General features: G+C 35.9%; 1 long non-coding RNA gene across 1 annotated transcript; it reads left to right on the top strand.

The window, feature by feature from the left end:
- The first annotated feature begins 325 nt into the window (after positions 1-325).
- On the top strand, positions 326-3,762 carry LOC114544412. The gene is made up of 3 exons (XR_003690417.1): positions 326-466; positions 2,963-3,102; positions 3,609-3,762. It is a non-coding gene; the product is annotated as an uncharacterized LOC114544412 (long non-coding RNA).
- The last annotated feature ends 4,338 nt before the right edge of the window (positions 3,763-8,100 follow it).

Below are 8,100 nucleotides of genomic sequence, written 5' to 3'. Positions count from 1 at the left end.
TGCCCTAGTCAACAATGAAGCTGCTTTCCCCCCCGCCCTAGTCAACAGCTTTTCGTACTTGCACTTTACAAGCATGGCGTGACATGTTCGGTCAAGAACCATTAAAATAGAAGAAAGTCATAATATAATGTTTGCAAAATGCTGTTTTCATTTACAGAAATCCGGCGTGAGAAAATTCAAAGCATTCAAAGGTTTAATACTGATAATTGTATGGTCCAGCCTGACGCAGAGCCTGATTATTCTATTTATCCCATTATGCTTTTCGAGCGTAGACCACGAGGGATATTTGAATACTAAGCGAAACAACCTATAACGCTATAATGCATATCAAAGAAATATTGTTTTTTTATGGCGAATATGGATTTCTATCTTGTTATTTACTTTATATATTACCGATAAAGATATGGACGTTTAGGATGTGAAAAAATATACACTATATCGGCGCAAATTTGTGGTATCTAATAAGGTGAGTTGATGTTTCATGATGTCATATGCCAACATGCTGATCGAGTGTGTTATTATATATATACAACGTATAAGCCTTTATTTGTTAGCCTTCGTTAGCCTTTATTCGACCCTATTATAGATCAAGAATTGCATTTAGGTCTTTTTTCATCGTTCAATGATTTGCGCTATGATTTTCCATGTTATTATCTGTTTATATAGTTAAATAGTTGGCTATAGTAGGGATAGCTAAACAATACCTTAGAATTCCTCAGCAATTATGGCCTGGCTAGAATACCTCAGAGGAGCAAAATAGAATAGTCCAATGTTGTGATATATATATAACGAAGGAGCAGCATATGGCAGTGTTTCTAATGTCTTTGTTTGAAATGTAGGATATTATAAAGAGTTGAGTTATATTTTCAGATTGATACTAAATCGAGAGGGGTTAATGTAACAGTGCTTCTCCACAGCAGGGTTGGGACTGTTCCAAAGGGTATAAATTGTGCATCAGAGTCTGCCTATATCATTAAAATTATCACAAAGCTCTCTTTTTGCCTTCAGATACATTTATCCATCCATATCTTGTTAGGGACAGTTTTTGGATTTAACACAATTTGATTTCATTGGATAAGACCTCTATCTATATATTGTTTGAATCAATTACATGCATTTACATGGTGAATTGATTGGAATTTACACTATCATAGGGAGGTAGAAAAGCAGTGTAGAATGGGTTGTAGGATGGGCATATTTGATAATAGTCTTAAAATAGTTTTCTTAAAGATGCCGGTATAGCAGGGGATAGCTAAAGAATAGCTTAAAATTCCCCACAGTAGCTAAATTATTATTTACTAGTATTTTTTGTTTGATGTACTCAATTCCTAACACGATTGCAAAGTTTTATTTTAAGTGTGAACTTAGGATTTACTTCACAATTTTTAAATTATTTACTCTCAACTTTATCTGATGATGTCTCATCTGATTTTAAGGACGACAAAAATCTTTTGCAATAATTGATCTGTACTGCAATAATTGATATTTAAAAACATGTCAAATAAGCACTGGACAAATACAAAACCTTCAAAGCCTGGGTGCAATATTATATATGATCATTTCTCTGTATTTCTATATAATCATGTAGGACCTATAATTCTCATGTATTAATGTCTGCTGTGTATTCTATATTATGACTCATGAATATTTTAGTAAATTTACATTACATTCATACATGTAACAAAATATCATGTCAGAGTTTCTAGGGTTTCTTGAGAATTAACTTATCTTATAATAAGAAAATATTTTCTTGGAAATATATCTTATATTAAGAAAAATATCTTAAGAAAATTTTTCTCATTATAAACATTCTATAAGAAATTTTGGACTAATTTCAAGAAAATTTTCTTAAACTGAAAAATTATTTGTGTGCAACTTTTCTTATTTTAAGAAAATTTTCTTATAATTCTCTCAAAAAAATTTGAACTCATTAAAATGAGTTTTTTTTTCTTGAAATATGAAAATGACTTTTTGCTGTTTACTTATACTAGAGGATTTTAATTAGAATCAAGGATTATATTTGTTGACTCTGGACATGAAATTAATACCTGTTTCCACCAAATCTGACACATTTTCAGCAGATTAACTTACAGCTTTTAAACCTGACAAGCTGTCTTAAATGTCTGTGTTTAAAGACTTTGGTGTTAATACAATGGAAAAATGCAGTAGACCCCATACTTTTCCTCGGCAAATGGCAAGAAACACAGGACCTTTGTTCTCTAGATTGTGAAATTTTTCAGAAAATTTTTCCATTGCCTAAGACCATAAAAACCTCAATATGCCTGTTCATTAACAATTATTTAGATGAACATAACCTTCAGATCAAATGACCTGTTTTTCGAATAACTCAAACCAGTTAACTATGATCATTGCATGTTGCATGAGAATTGCATTTAAGTTTGGTTTGTTGATAAATAAAATCTATGAAATTCTGCAGAATGGATTTCTATTTAGACATCCCTTTCAGACTGCCATAATTCGAATTCACTGGTAATTAGTACTAAAGGCCATGTTACACGGTGCAATTTTTCTTGCAACTTGCAATGCAATTGCACTGCTAAGATATTTAAATTATTAGTCTTGCAGAAGAAAAGTGCGTGAAGTGTATGAAGACAAAAGTTTTGTTATTCCCAAATTTACATACATCTTTCAAAAGTAGAATTGCACTGCAAGTTGCAAGAAAAATTGCGCAGTGTAACAGGGCCTTAACATTGTGGTTACAGCGATTTGCAAGTCGCTTCATTATGGACAAAACCCCAACAAAGAAATGTTCACGTAGAACAAGATACCAAACATTAATTCTTGTGGTAGTTTTTTGAGTGTCTAGTTATTAAAAAGACGCAACAATTGGGTTGTACAATACAATATGTACAGCCGTATATACACTCCTGGTATATTAGCTATATATCGATCATCCCAATGATGCTTTAACATTATTTAAGTCTGTGATTGTTCATTCCAGGGTTTCACTGAGGAAGAAAGACAACTTCAACAGAATATTCGCAAATTACAAAACCAACTCGAAGCTAAAGAACAGGAACATCGTCAAAAGGAATGGAGACTTGTGGACAAACTGAAGGAAAGTGATGTCACAATACATACGTAAGCTTTATGAAATTCCTCAGGGGGGAGGGACGGGGGACAAGACCATGTATATTGAAATGGGTTCTTACCTAAATCAATCACATTATGCATTTCTGATTTCTGTACCAATGTATGTTCATTGACGGATCTGGCGTAAGTCGAAATGGATTATTTATTTCGATTGTGAACCTCCAAAGGTTCATTACTCGTGTCTCGTGTCTACGAGTAGCTTTTTTTGAAAATATTTTTATCCTCAATATGTCCAAAATACAAATGTGAGCTGTTCTAATTTATTTTTACTAATCTAAGCTCTGCCACAGGGCATTTCTATTTCAAAACTTAGAATATATCCGCTTTTGAACCGAAAAACCATATTTAACCTATAATACCGGGCTGTTGGAACGCCTTATTATGACTTTCATGAATTCATCCGTTCAAGAATAGTGCTTTTGAACAAGTTGATGTTGAAATTCGACAACTTTTTAACAATTCGAGAGGAACGACTTGATTTTTTTATTACACAGGCTAAATCAATCAATCGCAAACTTAAAGAGCAACATGGACCAACAGAACCAGGAATATTCCAGATTAACTGTAGCAAAGGATGTTGAATTGGAAACGTTGCATCAACAGGATGCCAAGATGTGATCTGAACTCGTGCAGAGAAAAAATGATTTTGAGAGGTGCGAATAAACGTTGAATATAACTTTCTTTTCTCGATTGTTGTTAAATTCCGACCTATCGTAAAACGCTCCTCAATAATTGCATGCTCACCGTATGAGGTGATTTTTCACGGGGCTTAAACATATCTGATCAGATAAACCTGGTTATTATTTGAAGCCATTTAATCCATCCGTCTAAAACACCTCATTTGCTGGGCTGAAGTGCAAATATATGTGTTCATTAATATTATTATTTATTTAAAAGAATTCACAGTCTGTAATTGGCTAATAGCCATGTGTGAAATCGTCATATCCAACGTGTGACGTCATAACGTGTGATACGACTTTTTTAGTGTGATAAATAGTCGTATCCCACGTTTGACGTCACACGAATGGTGAAGACATCAACACAATGGCTTCCTCAAGTGAAAGGTTCGGCAACTTTGAGGAATACATGTTCATTCTTTTAAATAAATAATAAAACATATAATGAACTCGGTTTTCACACGATATGAAGAATTATCAAGTCTCAGTTTGTCTTTATCAACCTCAGCCTTCGGCTTCGGTTGATAATGACAAACTTCCGCTTGATAATTCTTCATATCATGTTCAACCTCATTCAATAATTGCTAATTGTACTACAGTGTAAATAAGGATTGATAACAAACGATATTTTAAGGTAAAGAAAAAGTGAAAAAGTTTGATCGAAAGTCGTAAAAAAAAACATACCCGCAATTTACGGATCCTATTTTGTGTTGATATTACTAGTCGTTTATTGTATTGAAGATTTCTATTACAGATGTAAATTCAGGTCTTGATCCAACAATTTTTTTCTTTAGGAGGCGGAAAGAGTTGTCTTTATCTTTGGAGAGAGAGTCGTCGTTGGAACGTTCTAGGGCTCAGCTAGAGTTAGATTAGGAGCGCAGATGTGAAGAGACAGAGAGAACTGGGTATGATAAACAAGAAAAACTGGTTAGGAATTTAACACAAGGCGAAGAAGAGGTGAATATATATGAATATGTAAATAGTAAGTTATACCCCTTTCCATTGCCTCTACCCTACCCCCACTCAATTTGAAATCCCGTTGAAGTTTCAGCCCCACAAGGTCCATATGAAGTGATATAATGTTACTAAACTGATCATCAGGGACTTCAATGTCAACATTCAGGTTGATAGAACTCTTCTGTATTTTTTCACATCAGGCGTTATCGTTAGTGAAACAACAGAAACGTAAACTGCTTCACAAGGATAGTGTTATCCACATTTTGAAGACACAAAGAGATGAATCAGTTTCTATCCTCAAGCTTCATGGACTAACCGTGCCTTCCCAAATATCAGGTGAGTTTTACACCTTGATTGTAGGTAGATTGTAAACGCCTAGCGTTCGGTTTTTATACGGCGTATATGGGGCCCTAGCTCCTCTGGCAGCTGGGGAGATTAACACAAATAGAGGAATTGATGTAAATTGAACAAAATTTTGTACAAGGTGTGACGAAGTGTAAAATCCTCGAAAAATTTTCGATGGTAATATCGATTCCATATTCAGTCTCTGTTATTCGCCGTAATAAAGTTGTTCAAAGTAGATTACAAGTCGAATCATGCTCCTCTCATAGTGCCTATACTTAAAAGCCAGCTGATATGCTTGACGAGGTAACTGTCGCAAGATGTCCAAAACACTTGACACATTTCAAAATTCTTTTGAGTTTTTTTTTAATTTAGGACCTACCCTGTGCTCGCGAATCTGAAACCTCTACATCGATACTTCCCCCCATGGATTCGCAAAATTTTATCATTTCGCTAGATTTTATCATTCATGCATGTTTCTCAAATCTCAAGTGTGGTAAATGCATGACGTTTTCGTCCTTTTTTGCTTAAGTTCAGACTTATCTTTTCTTATTACAGTCGAAGATGTTGGCACAGCAGCAGCGAATATGAATAATGAAGAACTTCAAGTTCAGAACGAAAATTTGCGTCATGTTATTCATCAAATGGGAGAGGACATGGAGGATTTGACGAAACAGTTAAAGGTACCACTGGATCGATTACTAATGCATAAGATGACTAATCGTTATAGTGATCGTAACAAAGATCAGTGTGAATGGAATTAATCTGGTATTTCTTTACGAAACATTTCAGAATATGTGACAAGTCTGGAAAAATAAATTCGAGAAGTGAAGGCGAGAAACCGCGAACTGACCCAATCCATGGCGAATACAAATGCTAAAACTGAAAATACTAATTACGTTTTAGATTGAAGTAAGGATAATGTTCATATAAGAGGTCTGGTGGCACAGCTGAACAGCACAATCGGTAAGTAATACATAAAAAAGTTCAACCATACAACAGCAGTTCAAAAAGTTACAAAGCTTAAACATATAGCATCATTAAATTGAAACATTACCTCATCCCCCGCATACCCAGCAGTTTTATTGTGTTATAGTTGAACGTTTAACCTATGTCCCGAATAATTTCTGCGGGTTTTCACTCCGCGCGCGGGTAGCATAAAAAACAACCCCTACATACATTGCCTCGATCTGCTGATTTATTACACCGAGTTACATAACTGTTGACTGTCTTTATTGCAAATATTTCCGTTAAGTCAAATATTTGACTTTCAAGTTGCGTAATTCTGTAGGTCATTAAAAAAACACTAGCATGTTGATTAGCCCTGAGAATTTACCCGAGTGAAAATTTGAAAAAAATGCCTGCCTGTATTTTTTTGCAAGACACAACTGGAGTATCAAGGATTAAGATTTTTTTCAAGAGCTGATATTCCAATCGCATTGTACTATTGACCATGGTAACTTAAATTGTGGGAATCGCACGAAAGGCATTCTGTATTAACCGACTAGAATTTTAGATAAGGTATATAATATAATTGCCTATTTCACAATATATATTCTTGCACGTCTTTAGGTAGTTTACGCCAAGAGAAATTAGATCTTACATCTCAATTGGGAAAATGTAAAGCAATTATCGTTCATCTTCAATGTTTACTTCATCATTCTTCAGAAGAGGTGAGTCTTCTTCTCTAAATGGCTATAGGCTTCTGTTTTAATGCACTTGTATTTTTATCCGTCATCGCTGAGAATGTTTGTGATGTATGTTCTCGTATTTTTATTGGGTGTATTTATTAGCAGTAACATATGTCGTGCCGATAAATTTAGTCCATAGTGTAAATGGGGCTGGTTTTCGAGTGCTACATTCCTGGATTTTAGAAAGCTGTGTCAAGCATTGATGATCAATGACAAAAAATCGGTGCAGAGCTTTCCACCATTTGGCTTGTCTGACCATTCAGTGTTACTATTGCAGCCTAAACTAAGACCTGTGCTCACATCTAGCCGTCGCTTTGTTACTCGAAGAGACACTCTTTCAAGTCGAAGACAAGAACTTGGTAGATATCTGAGCTCTATTGACTGGTCCGTTCTCGCTTCTGTTAATGGATGCAAAAACAAACTAGCACTGTTTCTTGACCTTGTTAAAATTGGCGTAGACACTATCATGCCACTCAAATCTTTTAAATTACATGTCAATGATCCTCCCTGGGTAACTCCTGAATTTAAAAAGCTCATCAAGTTACGCCAGAAAGCCTACACACAAGGAGTACAAGAACGATTCTGCCAACTTCGCAACGCCGTTAATCGTGAACGCAAAGTGCTCCGAAGCAGATATTACACCTCGAGAGATGCGAATCTCATGAATGTTAAGCCAAGTCAGTGGTGGAACGAGATCAAAAAGTTATCAGAAATGATCCCAGCAACGCCAACCGAGGATTTTCGCGCCCAACTTCATGTTGATGGACTTGATGGAAAATCGAACAAGGATATTGCCGACCTCATAAACACTGCCCTACTAGAACCGATGCAGGATTATCAACCACTTGACAGTCTTCCTCCTGTTGATAATGATTCGGAAGTTCTAACACTCGAAGACTCCTCAGTTTACCTAGCACTAGTAAGGCTTAACCCTCGAAAAGCCTCTGGCCCAGACGGCGTGCCGAACTGGCTCCTTAAAGATTATGCCGAGTTTCTCGCAAACCCAGTCTGTGTCATCCTCAATAGCTCATTTGCCGAACAAGCTCTCCCTCCATCATGGAAGTACGCAAATGTAACACCACTGCCAAAGACGAAACCTGTGACTGTAATCACCAAGCACATCAGACCTATCTCGTTAACTCCGTCTCTATCAAAGCTAGCTGAGGACTTTATCGTAAGATATTATATTGGCCCTGCCGTCCTCGAAATCATCGATCCCAAGCAATATGGCGCTATTCCAAAATCATCAACCACGCATGCTCTTATTTCCATGATTTATACATGGGCTTCTGCCACGGATGGGACTGGTGCAGCGGTGA

The sequence above is a fragment of the Dendronephthya gigantea genome, unplaced genomic scaffold (genome assembly GCF_004324835.1).
Source record: "Dendronephthya gigantea isolate DGI-Jeju-01 unplaced genomic scaffold, DenGig_1.0 000775F, whole genome shotgun sequence".
Taxonomy (NCBI): Eukaryota; Metazoa; Cnidaria; class Anthozoa; order Malacalcyonacea; family Nephtheidae; genus Dendronephthya; species Dendronephthya gigantea.
The sequence above is the reverse complement of the archived record's forward strand: the minus strand, read 5'-3'. Positions and strand labels throughout refer to the sequence as shown.